General features: G+C 43.9%; 1 long non-coding RNA gene across 1 annotated transcript; it reads right to left on the bottom strand.

Moving 5' to 3' along the window:
- Window positions 1-13,921: 13,921 nt before the first annotated feature.
- Window positions 13,922-20,388, bottom strand: LOC308410275. The gene is made up of 3 exons (XR_013974149.1): window positions 20,263-20,388; window positions 18,036-18,202; window positions 13,922-13,996 (listed from the first exon to the last, which is right to left on the bottom strand). It is a non-coding gene; the product is annotated as an uncharacterized lncRNA (long non-coding RNA).
- Window positions 20,389-20,853: the final 465 nt, after the last annotated feature.

Below are 20,853 nucleotides of genomic sequence, written 5' to 3'. Positions count from 1 at the left end.
AGGCCTTCATTAAAGCCTCGGGCTGGTGTCACTCTTGTCTTATAGTTGGGTTGCGGTCACGTGGTTCTGATGACGTGCGGAGGCAGCGCGATTTTTGAGTGGAGGGCGGAAGTAAACATGGAGGACACTGTGGAGAGTCAGGAGAGCAGCTATTGTGCAACTTTAGACCCCGTTTCTCGGGAGAGATATAAACAGATAGTTAAAAAATATATCGGACGTGATCCGTATTCTTTGAAAATGTCCGAATACACCACAGAAGTAAAGGATTTGCCTACTATCGAGGCTGTGGATATCACCAACTACTTGGTCCTCCAGACTTCTTACTACACTAGGCAGCAAATGAAAGCTTTCAAGAGTCTGGAGGCGTACAATTTTTTTGTCAGCGGGTGGGTCCACAACCTTGGAACAAAACGTCTCCGTGATGGATACAGTTTGGTGTTTGCAAGGGTGAGTGTTTGTTCTTATATTGCTTTATCTTAAACACGCTAACAGTTAGCGGTAGCGGCTTTAACGTCAACAAACATGCCACATCCTTAGGACTTCGTTAGAGTGACAGTTGTTTGTTTCAAGGTAAACCATTCTCAGCGGTCTAACGAGACACCTCTGAAGACTTGGGTAATTGCAAAGGAGGATGGAGAAGTGATTGCAGCTCATTGCAATTGTATGGCAGGGTTAGTAGCCTGTTCTCCACTGTCACTAGGCTCAAATCCGGGCTCTCAGCCGTCTGTTGCATATCCAAAATCGCCTCTGCACATCGATGCTGTTCTGCCTTAAGCTTCATTCTTTTCTCTCGTTTGAGAACTGATTCCGATCTGGGTTTTCGTTCGTAGCCGAGATTGACCATCGGAGCCCAGTCCTCCGACTCTTCGTCATCCAAAGCACTTGGGCAGCCTATAGTCCCAATCAAGTCAATATTAGACTACTAACTTAAAAGCACTAAGTAAACGAGAATTTAACGACAACCTAATGCTAATAAGTTCGTTTGCAAACATAACATTACCTCTGACGAAGTGGTCGCTGCAGACACGGGCATTGGCAGACTCTGCTCCTCCCGACTGTAAACGTAAATTTAAAATCCATTTTTTCCTGCGTTTTTCGGTTAGAATTTTCCATTTTTCTCCTCTTCGTTGGGCTATTTTTGGTACCCTAAAATACCGTTTATCAGTTTCTCTGGTCGACCTACTGGAGCATCCGTAAACACAACAGGACATAGGCATTTTGCGTACTGTCTGTCTGTGATTTTGCGCTTATCTTTTTCACTTCCGACCGCCAGTCAAATTTCGCGCTTTACGTCGACGTCACGTCTACGTCAAATGAAACCTAGCTATTGATAAAAATCCCCTGCAGGAAACAGTGACAGGAACAAAAAGCTCGCCCTGTGAAGCGCTGTCTGTACGGGCGAGACGAGCTTTATCGATTTGTATTTCACTATTCAGATCACAGCTGAGATGTGAATCCTGCACCGGCCTCTTTGCTCGGCTCTGCAGGCACAGGGACACATTCAAAGCCTCCGAGCACATTCGTTTATGCATCAGTGGATCCATTTTATATACAAGCACTTCCTGTTACCTGCAGAGACGCCGTCGTTTGAAGGGACGCAGTTTGATTGGTTAGAACGACAGAACATTAAATGACAACATAGTTAAAAACTGATTTTTACTGTAGCGATATTAAAAATTCATCCCTTCATCACATTGTATTTTTCCATAATTACACAATGACAGTAAAGGGCTTTTCTATTCTTCTGTTCTATTGGAGATGCTGAAGCAGTTCAGTATTATTAACTCCAACATTCAGAAGCTCATTTATATCCTCTTTGCAAAGCACAGCCAAAAAAATCTAAAGCAATCAAATGCAGCTCAACATGACAGCTGCAGTTCATGCGCTTCTGCTTTTTCCTCACACAGTGACATGAAGGAGGAGCCAAAGTTCATAATGTCTGATTTATTGCTCCACACGGTTTCAGCTGATAATGATGATCTTCACTCTCACTTCATTTAGAGGATGAAGGATGAGGATGAGAGCATGAGGGTGGGAATGGATGTTTGTATCTGTGTGTGCCTGTATGTCTGTGTCTATATGTCAGGTTGGGTATCAGACGCCACCTCTCTGGGGACATCTCAGGCCCTCCAAGGTTTGGAGGCCTATCTCCACCCACCACCACTTCCCCTGCCGGTGGCGGACTCCCTCAGGTGTCGGTGTGTTGGTGGTTCTTTGTGTCTGGGGGTGGGCGTCCGGGTACACACCGGCTCACTCCTTGGCGGCCGCTTATCGGGGCCTGGGGCCTGGGGCTCGCTCGGGCCCCTTTGGAGGTGGGGTGCCCCCGGCCTCTCGGCCTGGGGCTCGGTCACTCAGGCGCAGCTGGGGGCCGGCGGAGCTCACGGGCGCGTCACTGCAACTCCCCCTGACTTCTGCTCCGCGGCTGCTGGGCGAGCCCTCATCTGGGACTCTCCTCAGCTCTTACTGGGACAGTGGCGCGGCTGCCCCTCTGTTGGTCTTCCTTGGTCTCTTGTGTTCTGGGGGCCTCTGGATGTCTGGAGTTTTGATCTCCTCCATACCCGCTTCACACCCTGGAGGACGGGGCTGTGGCCCCCCCACACTCCCTAGCAGATCATTACATGGAGAAACCTTTGGAATGCAAGCATGCTGATCCACACAGGTATGCACACATGGGTATTCACAGACGCGGACTAAAGCTTTCTTGGCTGCTGCCTCAAAGCACACTGTGCGCTGTCTATCTTGCGTGCTGCACAATATCGTTTATTATTTAGTAACTATTGATATCTATGACTAGCTAGTTTATTGTGATGGTGCTTTGTTTTCTCTATTATTATGTTGCTCTTTGTTGTTTGCTGTCTCCTCTGTTTGTTTTTTTTGTTTGTTTGTTTTTTTTCTCTCCATACAGGTGACCCAGGAGTTCTTTTTTTTTTTTCTCTCTCTTCCCCCCCTTCTCACCGTCTCTTCTCCCCTTTGGTTTTCTTTCTTTCTCTCCCCCTCTCTCTCTCATTCATTCCCCCTGTCCTATTTATTAAAAAAAAAAAAAAAAAAAAAAAAAAAAAGACAAAGGATGAACTGAAGCTCTGCCATCACGTAATGTCGCATACTGCTGTTTCTGATGTCATTTAGAAAAAAGAGAAGAAAAAAAAAAAAAAAAAAAAAAAAAAAAAAAAAAAAAAAAAGAGGATGAAGATCAGAGGGAGGAGGTGTCTCATCTTCATCCCACCCCTGCAAGATTAAACGACGTCGTATCCCAGTGCAGCCACCTTCTCTGGGGAGACATCTAAGTGGAAACAGCTCATTCCCCTGAGTGGGTGGGTGGTATGAAGCTCACCTTTGGATAAGCTATCACGAGGTGTCTCTGCTCTCAATCAGTCTGTATCTATCCCTCTCAGGAAGCTCCTCAGTGAGAGCAGGCAGCATCAATACTGTTTTCACCCCACGCAGCTCTGAGTGAAGGCCCATTCTCCCCGAAATCAGCTGAGAATTCCTCAGAAAGTGGAAATTGAAACTCTTCAAATAAGTAAAAAAGCTCCAAATGTTTCAATTCTCTCAGGATTGGACTTTGTCCTTAACGCCTTTAAATGTAGACGAGCAAAGTTTCCATCAGTAATCTGCATAGACTGATCCATACAGTTAAACCTTGTGCTAAATCACTTAGCATCATTCTGTTTACATCAGCTGGCAAAACTGAGCGTTTCCCCTTTGACGCGGGTTAGCCGAAGCTCCCGAGTCTTATGTGGAAACGAAGATGTTTCTTTCTTCTTTGTGTGGAGAGCAGAGTTTGGTGCCAACTCAATTAACTATGCAAAAAGGAAAACAACAACTTCCACATAAAGTAGAAAAATTAATGCTATTTACACAAACAAAACTAATTATTGTATCAGCCAAGCACTTTGTCTGCTGCGGCTCTGGCACATGAACACATCTCAAAGGCATTCTCCTCACTATTCTTTGGTTCAGCAGTTAGCAGAAGCATCGAGTGTTTTGTGCATTTGTACTCATGTGTGTGTGCACGCAGGGACAGCCTGTTTTTACTTCTATGGTCCAGGAGTCAGTGCTCACACCACCTGTCACTGGAGGCCTCACGCATCCATCAAACACCACTTCCTGCTGTGCATTCGAAACGTTCTCCATCCCCAGAAGGGATTTGATTAGAAAGCCACTGTCCACATCAACCGTTTATGATCTTTCCTAACAAATTAAACTGAAATGAAATTAGTTTTCACAGCACAGAAGAGACTGGATAAATCCACTGTACTAGTGAAGATTAATTTCCACAGTTGCTGATTTTAAAAAAAATAAATAAATAAAAACACAGCTTACAAAAGCGTATATTTATTCCCTGTACAGTGAGGCGATGCCAGGTGGCTGGTTTTACTGAGATAGTGGTGTCACACGAAACTACCATTTAAACGTGAAGCTAGACTTCTCTTCTTCCCCACACGGCCACGAAAACTAAAGAATATATTCATCACTGGTAGAATTAATGCGAGGTACACCGCACCGAGGCAAACGGAGAGGGATAACCTCGGGACAGCAAAGCTGTGCATAAATCCTCATTTAAGCACAAACTGCATGAGGTCCGTGTGGCGAGGTGTTTTACAGATCGTACGTATTTGAATTAATCTACTGTGCAATAAAAAGAAGCGATCTGTCATTATAATGCACCCGCAAAAATGTAATCTTGGCTGGAAGTGGGTGAAATTCAGTTTCCTCTATAGTTTCCTGCAGCTATAAATTGATCATATAATGACAAATCGTTCTCAAAGTCCTTGAAAGCTCCTATCCTCGTGACAGATCTGAAATAAGCTACGAGCATTTGCGTGTGCACGTCTATACCGTTAATTACGCCGCTGTAACAGACAGTCACGCCATTCTGATCCAGAAGTAAACAGATGTCGTACAAAGGACACTTTAGGGGAACTGGAGGTGTTGTACATTTGCCATTACCTGTAACGGCGCTGCATCGCAGCGTTTGTCTCATTGACTTTGAAGCACGGCGCCCTCAGCTAATGTAATGTGGACGGGAATGGAAGCACCGGCCCATTAAAGTGTAAGTACAAGCAGAATCTGACAGATGCTGTTTGAATGATCCACAACAAACTGTGTCACACAGCTGTCTCACTGAACACAGCTTTTAATATAAATGTGGGTTCATGGTGGGAACACTGGGACACAAAAACTCATCTCTGTACAGAAAGACTAAAACTGACTAAAACTGTAACTGGAGCACAATCGATGCTTTTCTGCACTCGGGGGTTGTGACGTCCCAGTGAGTTATTCTGGTCTCTTTTAACTGAGGACCTGCAGTCAGGCCCACTTTACAGATATGTGCAGGTTGCAGGGAAAGTGATGCTAGCTGCTAAATTTCATAAGAACTTGTAACTTCTCATCATCATCCTCTGACCATATATGATACTGAAAGTCTTCTACCTGGAGGGACGACTGTGACACAGGTGCAGGCTGCTCCAGCTAATATTCATCTCTGTGCTGGTGTGGTCACCGCTTACAGGGACGCGCCGCAGCACTGCTCTGCCCTCGTCTTCATTTCATCTTTGCACACCAAAAGGACAAAAGCCCCAAACAAAAATATACACAAATAATGTACAATTAATGACTGATTGTCACAGTTTGGGGAATATTTTTCAAATCCTGCTGACAGACAGAAACAGCGGTTTGCATGAGCGTTTGTTTTCAGGACCTAAAGTTAGCTAAAATAAGCAGCTCTGCAAAGAAAACCTTTTTGGTTCCTTTTAAATGCAGCTTGGGACTCTAAACATTCATCGTACTGAGAATAAGAACTTTGCTTCATGTCAGTTTCATATAGAAAGTGACGCCGCGGCGAGCGTGGGAGGGCTGTGCGTGAATTCTGAGCAGGCAATTTTTTCCTTTGTTTGTTTTATGTTTGGATACAGAGCATAGAGAATTACCTGCTCACTGTTTGTTTTTACCCTGACAAAGAGACATTTTATCAAGGGATAAATGATGTTTGCAGCCTCGTTCAAGAGATAAGAATGAAGCCAAAGACAACGCTCTAAACTTCCAGTACATCTATATGATGTGTGTGTGTGTGTGTGTGTAACATCTGCTGTATTATACCAAATGGCACAAAAGCATAAAGGCTGGATGCTCTTCATGGATCAAAAATGAAGTGCCTGTGCAGTCCACAGCTTTTATACAGTCCTGTGAAAAAGAAAGTATGCTCTCTTTCAGTTCAAGGTTTTCCGCATCAAGACATAATGAAAACCCACACCTTTCTCTACTGTAGAATAACTCTCATTAAATTGCTGCTTCAAGCTACGAGAAACGAAATGGGTCGTTTTTTTAAATCAAAGGAGGAAATAATAGCTATCATTTAGAGGCTGTAGCTGCTTCTTAAAAGGAAGCAGATTTTTTCTCGTTTCTGCAGAATAGAAAGTATCTGTGCTAACAAAAGAAATTATTCCACGTGCTGCACAGTTTTGTGCTGTCAGCGCACATCAAAAACATCCACACTGCTCTGTCCTCTGCAGAGAGACGAGAATCAATTCAACTTCATTTACTCGCTAACGCTATATTTAACGTTCTGCTGCCTCAGTTCAAACTGAAGGGAATAAAAAATGATAGTGGCTCAGATTTTTTTATTGATTCACTGATTTTTATTTAAAGGTCACTAGAACGTGCAGAACGTGACTCACTGCCTACTGATATACAGGGGGAGCACATCAAGGACCACTGTCAGGCCCACAGTTTGTGCACATATGACTGACTGTGAGCTGAAGGGTTGAGGAGAGGCCTGCGACACTGTCGCACACACACGCTCAGAACAAAGGATCTAACAGTGACTGGATCATTTACATTTTAATGCTGGAAACTACTGCACGCTCCAGTGTGAACAGACTGGTGCAGGTACAGATCAATATGCACGTTTGATTCTTAACCAACAGAATCTGGTGACAAACAAACAAAAGCAGAGTTAGAGACTCTTTCTACGGATCGATTGTAAGAAGAAACGAGCTGTCGAACTCTGAGTGACATTTAGAGCAAAGTCATTAAACAAAACTGGGTAAAAAGCCACTTTAATACCATTTTGGGATACTAGTGAAACATAATCTTCTGAGCTGTCTTTGAGAATTTTAAATTATATCAAAAGTGTCATGAAACAACTCCACTGGCAGTTTAAGCTTGTTTATCCATCTTTCCTGCATCTCTTTATCAGGACAGACAGTCAGTCAGACCCACTGGGCCAGCTTCACTGAGTCTCTGCCTGAAGGCTGGATATGTAACTTCTGAATATACTTCATGCAGACTTGATGGGTTCATTTGAATTTATTTACTATGAAAGCTAAATTAATCAGTTATGCGCTACTAAAAACAAGAGAAAGAGTTTCCCTGCAGCAGAGGACCAGCAGGTCTGTAATCTCTGCAATATTACCTGTAGTACAACATTACAACAGCTCAGTTTCCAGAACTCGAATAAACGTAATAAGCACTTTCAAAGGACCAGCACAGGCAGCGTGTTTGTATATTGTGTTTGTATATTTCCCACAGTGCTTTATTATATCAAAGATACGTTAATGGGACTAAATGTTCGTTGTATCTGTGATGCTATTCGCTCTGAATATGAAATGACATCTGGTAAACAGCAGCCAGCTCACATTATTTGACAATGATTAAATTTACTGTTGCATACCAACTTTATGGAAACTGTGCCACAGGATCCCCGGAGTCATCGCGGCTGGTTTGTTAGCAGCAAATCTATTCGCTCTCGTTTGCTGTTACGTGTGCTTATAGTGTGCGCACTGGACCATGTGAACACTCCTAGTCGTAGGAATATATTAGTGAGATCATTCTTGGCCTCTTGTTGCACTATGGTGGCTCCAGTTTTATCCATTGCATATGCATAAGGACACACGTGCACATGTTTATGCACACCGGTGATGCAGTACACAGAGCTGGCATCGGGTGTCACGTAATCTGTCTTATCTGCAGGTGGCGATGCTAAAATACCGTCACAGATCTGTCTAACAGAGACTGCAGGCTTATAAGCATGCACGCTCCGTTAGTGTTTCATGAGCAGGGAAATGCACTCGGTATATTTGATAGTTTAATAACATACATAATACATTCTGGTAGCCTTAAACTTTAAAACAGTTCAGTATTCTCTAATTAATATTTTTCCATCTAATGAAAAGGTTTCGCATCATCGATCGCATCATCGATCATTGTGACGTTACACCTAACAGCTGACCTGCGAGTGTTTTCAGAGCACAGCTAACTTCTCAATGAAACATGAAAAATAAGATAACCATGTGAAATGATACGCTGTAGCACCACAGAGTCCTTTACCTGGTGCAGGTTTCAGATCCAGTTTGTTCGACTGGTTTGAGGAGCTGGGCCGGGGCTGCTACCTGCACCATAACACAGAACTCCAAAACAGCAAAAACAGAAATATGTGTAATTAGTGAACTCTGTGAGGCCTGTGAGAGGACAGCGTGTGTCATAGCTTCTACAAAGCCTCAGTCTACAAAATGAATAAGACCCCAGTGTGCTCTGCAGAGTGCTTTAGGAAGAGATGGAGAACAAACGTGAGAGGGTGAGATGCTGAGAAAAACTGAAGCATGCTTGGCCTGGATCGTTACGCACAGTGTGAGCAGCTAATCGTGCTCAGGCATGGTACAAGGCAACCGTGCCTACTGTGAGAAACTTTAGCACAGATCCAAAGAGGAAACCAAGACTCAGCCTCAGGAGGTTTGAAAGAAAGCAGGCAGTTAGTGCACATGTGGGTAGCATGTCATTATATGGTTCTTGAGAGAATTTATTTACCTGCAGCTCAAGATGCAGTCATATGAAAAGAAAGTTTTTATAAGATGTCTTAGCATCATCATCAATATGTGTGAACACCAGAAGTTTGTCAGGAAGAACATCGTCTCCTCTGCAAAAACAACATGGCAGCACATTTGAGATTTGCAAAGTTGCATCTGAAGCAAAGTGAAAACGTCTGGAACAATGTCCTCTGAGACAACAAGACCAACGGGGAGACTGTTGGGAATAATGCACAGAGCCACGTTTGACGAACAGCAAACAGCGTATCAGCACAAACGATCGGGCGGGGGTGGAGGGCCGATGTAGCCACAGAACCCGGGCAGCGTGCAGTCGTTGAGTCGACCGTGGACTCGTCTGCACACCAAGGAATTTTAGAGTTAAATGTGAGGCCCGCAGCTAAAGCCTGAACTCGTTCAACCAACAGGACAAAGATCCCAAACACAGAACGGCTGGAAAAGAAGAGCATCACCTGCATTGGTCCAAAGTCTCATCCTGAGACGCTGTGCTGAGACCTTCAGTGAACTGAAGAGGACACAAACTCCTCCACAACAACGTGAGAGAGTGACAAATAAAGAGTTATGGCTGCTAAATGTGCTTCTACGAGCTCCTGAATCGTGTGCAGAAGTGAGTTTGAGAAGCCTGAGACATCCATGTTAGTGCTCTTCGTGTTAGCATCATTTGTCTTTAATTTTAACCACCCTCTGTTGTTTTTACCGACAAACTGAAAGTGCTCAGTCATTAACAACATGCACAACGAAGGCCAAAATCAATTCAGGACTCCTCTTGAGATGTAATCCCTTCTTTTCCTAAGCTCTAATCGATGTAACAAGCACACACTTCCATCCGGTCCAAGTTAAGCCTGCATCCATAACACTGTCTGCACTGCTGCTCTAACAAGTTTAAAGCAGCGTTGGCACTCTGGACCTCTCAGTGAGGACGACGCACCACTGAGACCGTTTTTAAAGTAATGAGACCAACAAAGCAGGACGAGTGTGCATGACAGGATGTATAACAGTCACATGTATGCGCAGCTCCGTAATATTTGTATTCCAGCAAAATAAAAAATGCAGATTAAAGTCACCTTAAAGAAAGTGCTTAACAGCAAATGCTGCTCACATGTGCACAGCTGTGAGCAGACATACAAACAGGAGAAAAACAGACAGGACCAGAGATGGGCAAGTTACTGTAATCCGATTACTTTTTTCAAGTAACGAGTAAAGTCAGGGATTACTATTGCAAAAACGGTAATTAGATTACCGTTACTTTCCCGTAGGAACGCTGCGTTACTGCGTTACTAAAACCGTGATTTTTTTTGCGAGAATGTCTCATGACAGTGACGTAAGCGAGTGCGACGTTCATGACAACAGCTGTGTGCAGATCAACAATGGATCATATATCGAGTGCAGAGAGAGTATGAGCGTGCAGCGTTTAAAGCGTGGAAGTACTGACCTTACTTTGAGTTTGATTCCATAAAAAGTGACAAAAACATTAGTGTCCGCTGTGCGTGGGAAGAAAACTTCTTTTTACAGCGAAAAAAACCCCTAAACTTCCAACAAGCACCGAGTAGCTACGACGTAATGGGAAACTCACAGAGAAACTCGCGGATTCTTCCACTGACCGCGGCACACCTGCACCAGGGTAACCCTCCGCCTGCCCCACTCCTGCTTTACAGGTGAAAATAGAGCAACAGGACCGCTGAGTCTTTGACTTTATTTATTTTCTGCTGTGTTTTACTTGCATCTATTTCAAAGACTGAGTGTAAACACACAAAATATTTTATTTTATGTGCTGGAATGTGCAGAAAATAGGTTTACATGTTAAACTAATTTCTTCCAGTCAGAGAATGGTGCAGATAATTAAATTTTTGCTTGATGCCTAAAGTTATGGGGCGACCGTGGCTCAGGGGGTTGGGAATCACATCTGTAACCGGAAGGTCGCCGGTTCGATCCCTGGGCTCTCTGTCCTGGTCGTTGTGTCCTTGGGCAAGACACTTTACCCTACTTGCCTACTGGTGTTGACCAGAGGGGCCGATGGCGCGATATGGCAGCCTGGCTTCTGTCAGTCTGCCCCAGGGCAGCTGTGGCTACAACTGTAGCTGCCTCCACCAGTGTGTGAATGAATAGTGGTATTGTAAAGCGCTTTGGGTGCCTTGAAAAGTGCTATATAAATCCAATCCATTATTATTATTAAAAGATTAAAACTAATAAAACAAGTTTTAAAAAGAGACTTTTCCATTTGATTACATTTTGTATGATGATTATGCAGAAAAAGTAGAATTGGGCTGAAAGATCTATCACTTTATCACCTGTTCAGGGTGTAAATCGTGTTTTTAAAAAGTAACTAAGTAACTAATTACTTTTGAAAATAAGTAATCAGTAAAGTAATGGGATTACTTTTTGGGGAAGTAATCAGTAATTAGTTACAGATTACTTTTTTCAGGTAACTTGACCAACACTGGAGAGGACCAGGCCAGGTAACCACAGAGAGCCGAGCATACACCTTTCTTCTTTCTGCTCTTTCGCGCTGGCGAGCAGGCGGCATGCAAACAGTCACTGTGATACAAAGTGACTGAACTCTTTCTTGAAGTTGGCGGTCTTGACTCGTGCCAACCAGTTTGAAAAAATGGACTGGTCTCACTCGGTCCTCCAAAGACACAAAGACGTCCTGTTTTTGTGCTTCTTCCCATAAATGTAAGCAGCGCTAATAATTCAGTGCTGTGTGTTTATATATGCCACCGTTTTCCATGTAAATGAAATGTATGAAAGCGGCGTCCCCAGTGTGCGCCTGCAGACTGCGGCACTGCTGAAGGTGCTGTGAATTTCTCTGGCAAACCTCGGTGATTGGCAGCGGATGGATGGCTGCAGCCTGAGGCGGTCCGGTGTTGCTGGATATCAATCACTGCTGATAAATAGCCCTCTCTGCTGAAAACAAATGTCCCGTCCTTTTCCACTGATTTAGATGAATCAGCCAAAGGACATCAACATCCAATTGGTCTGCTGGCGCTCTACTCATCAAAGTACATCTGTTCGCTGTCTTTTAGTGGCAAAACAAATATCCTCTAAAACATTTCCCAACTATGGAAACGCCTCCGTCGTTTTTTTACATGTGCGGGAAAGACGGCGTATTAATTTCTCCCATAGTTCATCCCTGCTCAGCCTCACCCTGCCCTCTCACCATCACTCACACACTGGGGCTCTTCTTTACTTGTGGTAGAAAGGCTGTCAGGGTGAAATCTAAATAGGTAATTATCTGACTTGTGTGAAGCGGCGGCAGAGAGAGCGAGAGGCAGCCTGCAGGTCCTCGTGACCAGCCTAAAATCAAGCCCACTTCTCAGCACAGGAATATTAATTGCAGTCCCACCTTGTGTCTGCAGCCTTTATTGGATCCCCTTGTTTTCCCAAACAAGGCAAAATGAGGGCAGCTTTTTCCCTTCCCTCATTCACCCATTGATTGTTTACTTAACAGGTTAGCATTTGAGAGGGGCTTCATCTCAGGCAGTATTAAATGAGCCCCTGAACTAACAATGAATGCAGATTTTTGCCTCATACGAGTCATTTTCCTGTGTGGCTGTGTGACAGAGAAAGAGAGCGAGGGAGGAGCAGACAGATACTGCTTGTCCTTACTTCTCCTTGGTTCTGACTGCAGAGATGTCTGTTTCTGGTGGCTTACTGCCCCCTGTAGGCCACGCCAGTAACAACAAGCATGAGAATGAGTGTGAAGAGCCTCCTTGCAGATATTATACTACAGTCACCAGCATAGCTCATAATACTCTAACTCATGGAGTATTAGGACTAGAGCACATATTTAACATGCATATGTTAGCGATGCTTTGATCTATAGTGAGCTGCTATAACATTATAAAGCACATACATACTGACATACATAAGGCACAACAAACTGCAGTGAATTCATACAGTTTGGACTCACACCGTCCTTATTGATCACATATCATACCTAATTTCTCTCACAGTTGGCGTCTGGCAGATTTGCCTGAGGTCACACCATCCTGTCTCATTGTGGTCTAGAGCCTCTTGACTGACTCCTAAGAAATGATCATCCTCCCGGCTGCTCTCTGCAGCCTCGCTAAAATGGCCCACAGTGGCTGGCTAGCGCTCCCATACAGACCTAATGGAGGGAGGAGATGACGGGAGATGGATTCCCTCTGTCATTCTCCACTCGAGCATGCCAGACTCTATTTGAAGAGATGAGCCATGTTTGAATCCACATCTCTAATTAGCCACGTAGGCCTTTGCCTTGTTCGGAGAGTTATTACACTGCCTAATAGCAGCCGCTGCAGAGCCATGAAAGGAAATAACTAACACTCACAGTTTAGAGATGCCGTTGTCTGAAGGTCCAAAACAAATGGGAGCTCAAAATTGCATTTTGTGAGGATTTGCAAGTATGCAAATAGCATTATAAGGAGGCGCGGTGTGTGCATGTGACTCGGAGTGTCCTGGAACAATGAGAGAAACGCCAAAGAAGTGGGTCTCAGATGATTAAGAGCCGCCTCTTTCCCCAGGCGTCTCCGTCTCTGGAGACACATCATCCTCCTGATAGTTTCTAGGCTGAGCTTCGGCCCTGCGACAGATGACAGAGACGCCCAGCTACTCTGCTTTAGTCTGGTTCAGGAGGGCAGGCCTCTGCATCCAGCTTTATTTATCTTACAAATGACTCTATCTGCAGGCGCTGGTGTTTGACTTCACAGCTGGATGATTAAGAGGGTGTAGAACTGATCTGATCTCCACGCTCTTCCTCTCTGTCATTTTCTTTTTTCACCCAGTGGCACTTAAAATTCACCAAGCCTCCTCCCATTAGTTCCAAAACAGGTATTTTTCTTCACTTGCCAGCTCTCGTTGAACGTGCCGCTAATCACATTTGATCAAGTCTTCGTTTCAGGTCCTATTCTATTAAAAGATACCTCTGTGTAATCAAGAAACCTCTGTGTGCTTCTGTCTCTCATTTATTTTTTCTTGAACAGACAAGAACATGATCCTTCATTTCCTAATTAACCAGCGCAGAGGTTTGTGGAGGCGAGAAATAAAACAAAGCGTGGATCCTCCTCTGAGTAGAGGTAATTAGCATCTTTTCCTTGGTGGCACGTAACTTTGCAGGTTGCCTAAATAGTTGTTTCTCGTTGTTGTCCTGGTGTCCTGTTTGTTTCCCCTCCCCTCTGTGTCCTATGCAGACTGACCTATATGGGAAAGAAATGTCAAGCGTAAGGCCGGGAGCAGATGAGAGAGGAAAGACAAAAGCAGACCAAAGCTCGTGCTCAGATCCACTCATGCAGGAAATAGAAAGAAAGAATAAGATCCACTCTTTCTCTCTACGCGCCCCTGGAGAGGTCATCTCGCAGCCGAGCGGCGAAAGCGGTCAGCTGTGCGGAAGGTGCCGCGTCCCGCCTCTGATTGTTAACAAGATCAAAGCCTAATTAAAACCTGAGAGAATATTTATAGCCGTGCATGTACCGTGGCAGGGCGTGATTAACGAATTCCAGCAGTCGCCTTTGTTACTGATGTAGAGGCCTGACAGGACGAACAGGTGAGACCGGAGCCAAGCTCACATTTTCTTTGTTCCTGATTGGCTCTGCTATTCCATCACAACCTCCACTTTTAGGCTGCAACTCACATTTCACAGAATAATGAAACGTAGATCATAGTCACTGGGACTTTGATATTTACAGTCTGTGCTTTGATTAGTGAAGGAGTTAGGAGGAGGTTGGGTAGTAACTAATTACATTTACTCAGTTACATTTACTTGAGTAATCTTTTGGGAAAAAAATACTTTCAGGAGTAGTTTTACTAGATTACTAGACACTTTTTAACCAAAGATGGAGACACAGACACAAACCTGCAGTTTATGTCAAAATGACACTTTAATGTTTTTCTATCTGCTGAGCCTGTTGGAGAAGTAAAGACCATGAACGTCACTGGAAGTACTTTACTCTCTTCTAACATCACCCATCTATCTATCTAGCGATACACAGCGGAACCCCGACCTACGAAATTAATTCGTTTCCGAGGGTCTTTCGTAAGGTCTTTCGAAAATTTTCGACTAATATATATATATATATATATATATATATATATATATATATATATATATATATATATATATATATACATATATATATCTATTAGGGGTGCAACGATACTCGTATCGATATTGAACCGTTCGATACAGTGCTTTCGGTTCAGTACGCATATGTATCGAACAATACAACATTTTTTTTAATTTATTTTATCAACTTTCCTTCTGACGATGCTGTCTGTGTTGAGCGCTCAGTGGATCTGCGCTCGACAGTGCAGCCTAGGCGGAGTAGTGGAACACAGATCCATTGAGCGCAGCGCAAGCTAGCAAGACCGAAGCTAAGCTCGTTGCAACATGGCAAACTGAACCTCCCCCACCCTCATTCAGATCTGGTCTTTGGAACTATTTTGGTCTTCATGTGACGTATGACCCTGAAGGTAAGCGAGTCATGGACTAAAGTAAAACAGTATGTTGGATGTGCCATGCAATGCTCAATTACATGGGTGGGAACTAGTGTGTTAGCGCAGTTAGCTCGTTAACATGTTGACGCCGTCCAGCCCCACGCACGGGGCGATCCGCGGTAGCTCGTTAACGGAGATTTGCCGTGTTGTGGCGTTAAGGTCATTTCAGATTAACGCTGACAGCACTAGTGGGAACACAACGAATATGACTGCACATTTACTCCGACAGCATCCTAGTGCAAAGACAAGTGGAAGCAGACAAAAACAACAAGCAGCATGCTACAAACTTTACCCGAGTCATTTAGACAGCTGTTAGCACAGGATTCTCCTTATGGGGACCTGATATGTTTAATATGCTGCTGAGAATATAGCCCAGAAGAAGCGTATAGTAGAGCTTTTATTTTGAAAGAGCCATTTCTCTGTAATAAACTCTCTTTTCCAAAGATGAGTGATTCCTCCATCAGATAGATTTATTTATTTATTACTTTGTTGTTTCAGCAACATTAAATTTAAAAACTGTACTTTTGAGTTAAAATATATATTTATAATTTTAATAAATGACAAATTAAAAAATCATGAACATTTTTTTGTATCGAAAAAATATCGAACCGTGACACCAAAGTACCGAACCGAACCATGAATTTTGTGTATCGTTGCACCCCTAATTTTTATATATATATATATATATATATATATATATATATATATATATATATATATATATATATATATATATATAAAAAACACCCAGCACGCCCCTGCGGGCGGTTTATCCTTCAAGCTCGGGTCCTCTACCAGAGGCCTGGGAGCTTGAGGATCCTGCGCAGTATCTTAGCTGTTCCCAGGACTGCGCTCTTCTGGACAGAGATCTCCGATGTTATTCCCGGGATCTGCTGGAGCCACTCGCCTAGCTTGGGAGTCACCGCACCTAGTGCTCTGATTACCACGGGGACCACCGTTACCTTCACCCTCCACATCCTCTCGAGCTCTTCTCTGAGCCCTTGGTATTTCTCCAGCTTCTCGTGTTCCTTCTTCCTGATATTGCTGTCATTTGGAACCGCTACATCGATCACTACGGCCGTCTTCTTCTGTTTGTCTACCACCACTATGTCCGGTTGGTTAGCCACCACCATTTTGTCCGTCTGTATCTGGAAGTCCCACAGGATCTTAGCTCGGTCATTCTCCACCACCCTTGGGGGCATCTCCCATTTTGACCTCGGGACTTCCAGGTTATACTCGGCACAGATGTTCCTGTACACTATGCCGGCCACTTGGTTATGGCGTTCCATGTATGCCTTGCCTGCTAGCATCTTGCACCCTGAATTATTGGGCTCTTCCACCCATCATCATCCAGCATTCCTCTGATCTGAAGGTCAGTATGGAAAACCAATCACTGCTTAGCCCACATCCAACTTTCTGAAGGTTTTTATTTTTTTATATCTATCTATCTATAGATAGATAGATAGATATTGATATATATATATATCGATATATATTTTTGCTTTTCAGTCTTTAAAATACCAATATTTGTACTTAACTTTATATTTTTGTCTGTCTGATTTTCTCATTTTTAAACATTAAATCAGATTTTATGATCAGTCAGTACTCACAGCCTTTTTTACTAAATACTTTTTACTCTTACTGGAGTAAAACTATGTTGAGGTAGTGCTGCTATTACTTGAGTACATTTTTGGTCTACTCTACCCACCTCTGAGTGTACCTCAGTGATTAAATGGTTGTAAATCATTTTACCTCTTAATGTTTGGGCCATAATTATCAGCAGCAGCATAATCTGCAGATGGGGCGTCACTTTGCTTCAAGGCTAAAGTAATAGGAAAAGTGCATAAAAGCTAACACTCACATAAAAGTTGACAGCCAAGCCACAAAGCTTTTACCGCTTTGTGTGTGTGTGTGTGTGTGTGTGTGTGTGTGTGTGTGTGTCAATCAAGCAGTAAGAGCAGCTTCTCAGGAGATCCACTGAGGTAACAATTTATAAAGAATGACAACCCAGCTGAGGAGCTGTGCAGAATAATGATGGCCTCTTAAGCAGAAGCAGGTACCACTTCACCTAAAAATAGACATAATTGCTGCTGCAGATATTACACGAGATAATATTTGACATTTATGTTGCGTACTGCAAAATCACACCTGAGGTGGTCGTGCTCGGGGAGATCACGTTCACAACAGCAGAGGAATCTCTGGTGCTGCTGTTGTTGCATGAATGTGAGTCTGTGTGTTTTTCCTCTTTTTTCTGCTAACAAGGGACTCGATGATGTTATTGTAAGTGTTTTCATCCGGATTGACAGCGACTGAAGGAACTGACATGGAGCCTCTGGGATATGGTGTTGTCATTATTCTCTGAAATTTGTTGCTTTGATAATAGATGCACACGCTGGCACTTATCCACAGAATACAGAACACAGACTTCCTAACAGAAAAATATACATCACGTGTGGGTTAGCCCCTGGCTAAGCCAAGTTGTGCATACACAGCGTCTCCAATCGTTTACGCGTACGTCTTTCTCAGCTCCAGTTCAATGCAACACGGTAAAAAACACAAAGTTCTTTTTAATAACGAAGCTTCGGTTTATTTTGGTGCTGCTGTTTGTCATTTTCTGTTGTACTCAGGCAAGACCGGCCATCTGGCCAACAGAGCGAATTCCCAGCAGGCCAGCATGGACTTTTCTTTTTCTCCCGGCTCAGTAAAAACAGGTAGTACAGCCTGCCGTGGGGGTTTTCTTACCTGACACCTGGCTGCTCCAATCATATCTTGAAATTGTTCCCCGTCTTTGGCCCGGCTGCTTCATTAAACAGTGCACCAAAAGAACAAAATGTGCCAAAATAGATACGATGAAACTGCAGGGAGGTGCAGAGAGGTTACTGGTCCAAAAAGACAGGCCGATCAAGGTGCTGCAAAAACCAGAGATGTGACAGATCCTTCATTAGCATCCAGCAGAAAGAAGACGAGACAGATGAGGCGAGTGTGGAGGAAGTGTAGTGTGCCCTTGTCATAAGAGAGGAGGATGATTAGCATTACACTGTGCTACTCTGGGCCATACACTGTATGTAAAGGATGGATGTAGCCACCCATGACATCACCCACTGGTTTGCAACGTCCCATCAGATGGTGAAGTGCTAAGTCAGCTAACACTAGCAAGCTTCATTAGCAAGCTACTCATAAACTGCTAGCTGCTGCACAGGTGCATATTCCTGCTAGTTACAGCAGTATCATGCAGTTAGCAAAACTGGAGTAGACCTACAGACTTATTGGATGGTGTGTCTCAGTACAATGCATTGCTCAACAGGTCATATTATTTTATGGATAACTGGCACTAAGGATAAACCGTGTGATAGCACAACAACCGGAATTATCTAGCAAAGCAGATAAGCTGCAACCTCGCGTCACTCCAAGGTGCCACAGCTCTAATAGTCTGTGTTTAAGCCTTAATGCAGTATTAAAAAATCGCATCTATGTAGCTGCTATGAAAGGGGAAATTAGTAATAGAGCGCAACCAGGCTGCCAGCGTGTTTATTTCTCCTCTAAAATTGGACACTTTTACAAGAAGGTCTTTTGGGATCGACTCGTTCGTTCAGGCCAGCCTAGAGGAGCTGCATTGTTGGCAGCGTTGTGTTGGCGTGAGTGTTTTCAGCCCCAGAGGTTGCTGTTTGCTGTCCAGGAACTCGCTCAGATCCTTGTGATACAAGAGAGCAAAGAGCGTGGCAGCAGCGAATAAACTAGCTCGTCTTTGCAAAGTTATATTGATAACGTTAAAAAATGTCAAATGCTGCACACGTTGCTCTACTTTGATTTGACTGCTCTCTCTCAGAGCAGCTGAACATGTTGTCAGATGTGTTTTATTACTGGACTTGTGTACGAGTTCCTGCTGCTCCTTTCTCTCTCACACAGGATGACCTCGCTTTCTTCTCAACAATTCATCTGAGGAGTTCAGAAATATCTTTTTACCCCAAGAGACTTTCTGAAAAAGGGTTTAATGGGAGATGTTCTTCATGCCTTCTGACAGGCCTTTCTCCACTTTCTTTGAAGCCAGCCACTAAACCGTGCATTTTATGACCCCAGAGAGTCAGAGGATGATGCATCTGGTGCTACCTATCAGTAGAAGTGATTCAAGCACAGCAGGGGGGCGCTGCAGCCCTGCAGCCACACTTGGCATTTCACCTCAAGGACCTTCTGTTCCCAACATAAATAGACTCTATACAGAACAAAGGAATTTTCCTCTGCATGGGAGTCCATCATACTCTCAAGGATAAAACTGCTAAAAGGATCCTGAAACGAGTCCGAATGGGCGCTGACCAGATAAGGACTAAACTTCCTAAACTCTGCAGAAAGGCCGTGCTGCGATTACATAATAAAACCACATAATGACACTTTAGATCATCTTTCTGCGGACTGCGAGAAAAGGCGTGACAATAGGAAGAAGGATTTTTCGCCTTGGAGCACAGATTGATATTTCATTCAAAAGACTGAAACACATTTCAGTCTGGAAGTCATTAGAACTGAAACATGATGATCATCTCTTTCTTCCTCTTTATGATACGACACACATGGAGAGGCACCGCCATTTTTACCCCGTCCTTCTCCCCAAACACAGAAACTTTGAAAATACATTTTTATTTTCCAAGAATATCACGTTATTACTTTTCTCATTGCTGGCTGGTTTGTTTGGATCCTTCAGGATGTTACAATTGTATCTACTTTCATGATTAACCTTCATCATGTTCATTTTGTCTCAATAACACAAAATGCAGACATTCATGAACAAAACACCACAGACACCACTCTGGTTTAGATCAGGCTTCCCAATCACCCGTCTCCAGCTATCTTCATCGTTGTCCATGTGACTGATGAAGTCTCGCCTGAGACTCCACAGATGGAGCGCCCTCTTTGATCCATCCAAAGACTCCACAAAGGCTCTCTGACGTACATGCACAGACAACAGTCAAAGCCTTACCTTCTGCCTCTTAGCTTGACTTGAAGTCACACCGAGGTCACCTTCTCACTTTCTAAAACCTTCAGAATGGCAGTGCTCAATCAGAAAGGGAGCGAGTCCAGTCCTTCTGCAGGATCCTGAACACTTGCCTGCAGAGCTGAGCCCAACCAGATCTGCTCAGCAGAGCTCCACCTCCTGTGATAGTGCAGGTTCCACCCCTGCCAGTGTGGTTCCTGTCCCAGAGACCAGTCTGTGATGCCAGGGTTCCCACGCCCAGGCCCCAACTTTGGCTACCACCCACCTCACACCACATCCAACCCCAAAGCCTATCCACACAGGTGGGGTGAAAGCTACGGAGCCCCTCTGATGACATGGTCCAAAAAATGAATAAATTGTGGCCACAAAATACTATTTCGAGGGCACGAAATGGGTATAACGTGCCCACGAAATGCTAATTTGTGCGCACGAAACACTTGACCGAGAACCGTGATCCTTCCCAGGCCCTTGCAGTTGGTTGACAATAAAATCTATCCTGGCGTCCAGGTCGTGCTTAGGTCTGTAAAGCAACTGGGCTCTCAGTATCCTGTTTAAATGTCTCTCCGTAATAATGGT

This window comes from Rhamphochromis sp. 'chilingali' (genome assembly GCF_963969265.1).
Source record: "Rhamphochromis sp. 'chilingali' genome assembly, chromosome: 14".
NCBI classification, from domain to species: domain Eukaryota; kingdom Metazoa; phylum Chordata; class Actinopteri; order Cichliformes; family Cichlidae; genus Rhamphochromis; species Rhamphochromis sp. 'chilingali'.
Note: the sequence above shows the minus strand (reverse complement) of the source record. Positions and strands in the feature narration are given on the sequence as shown.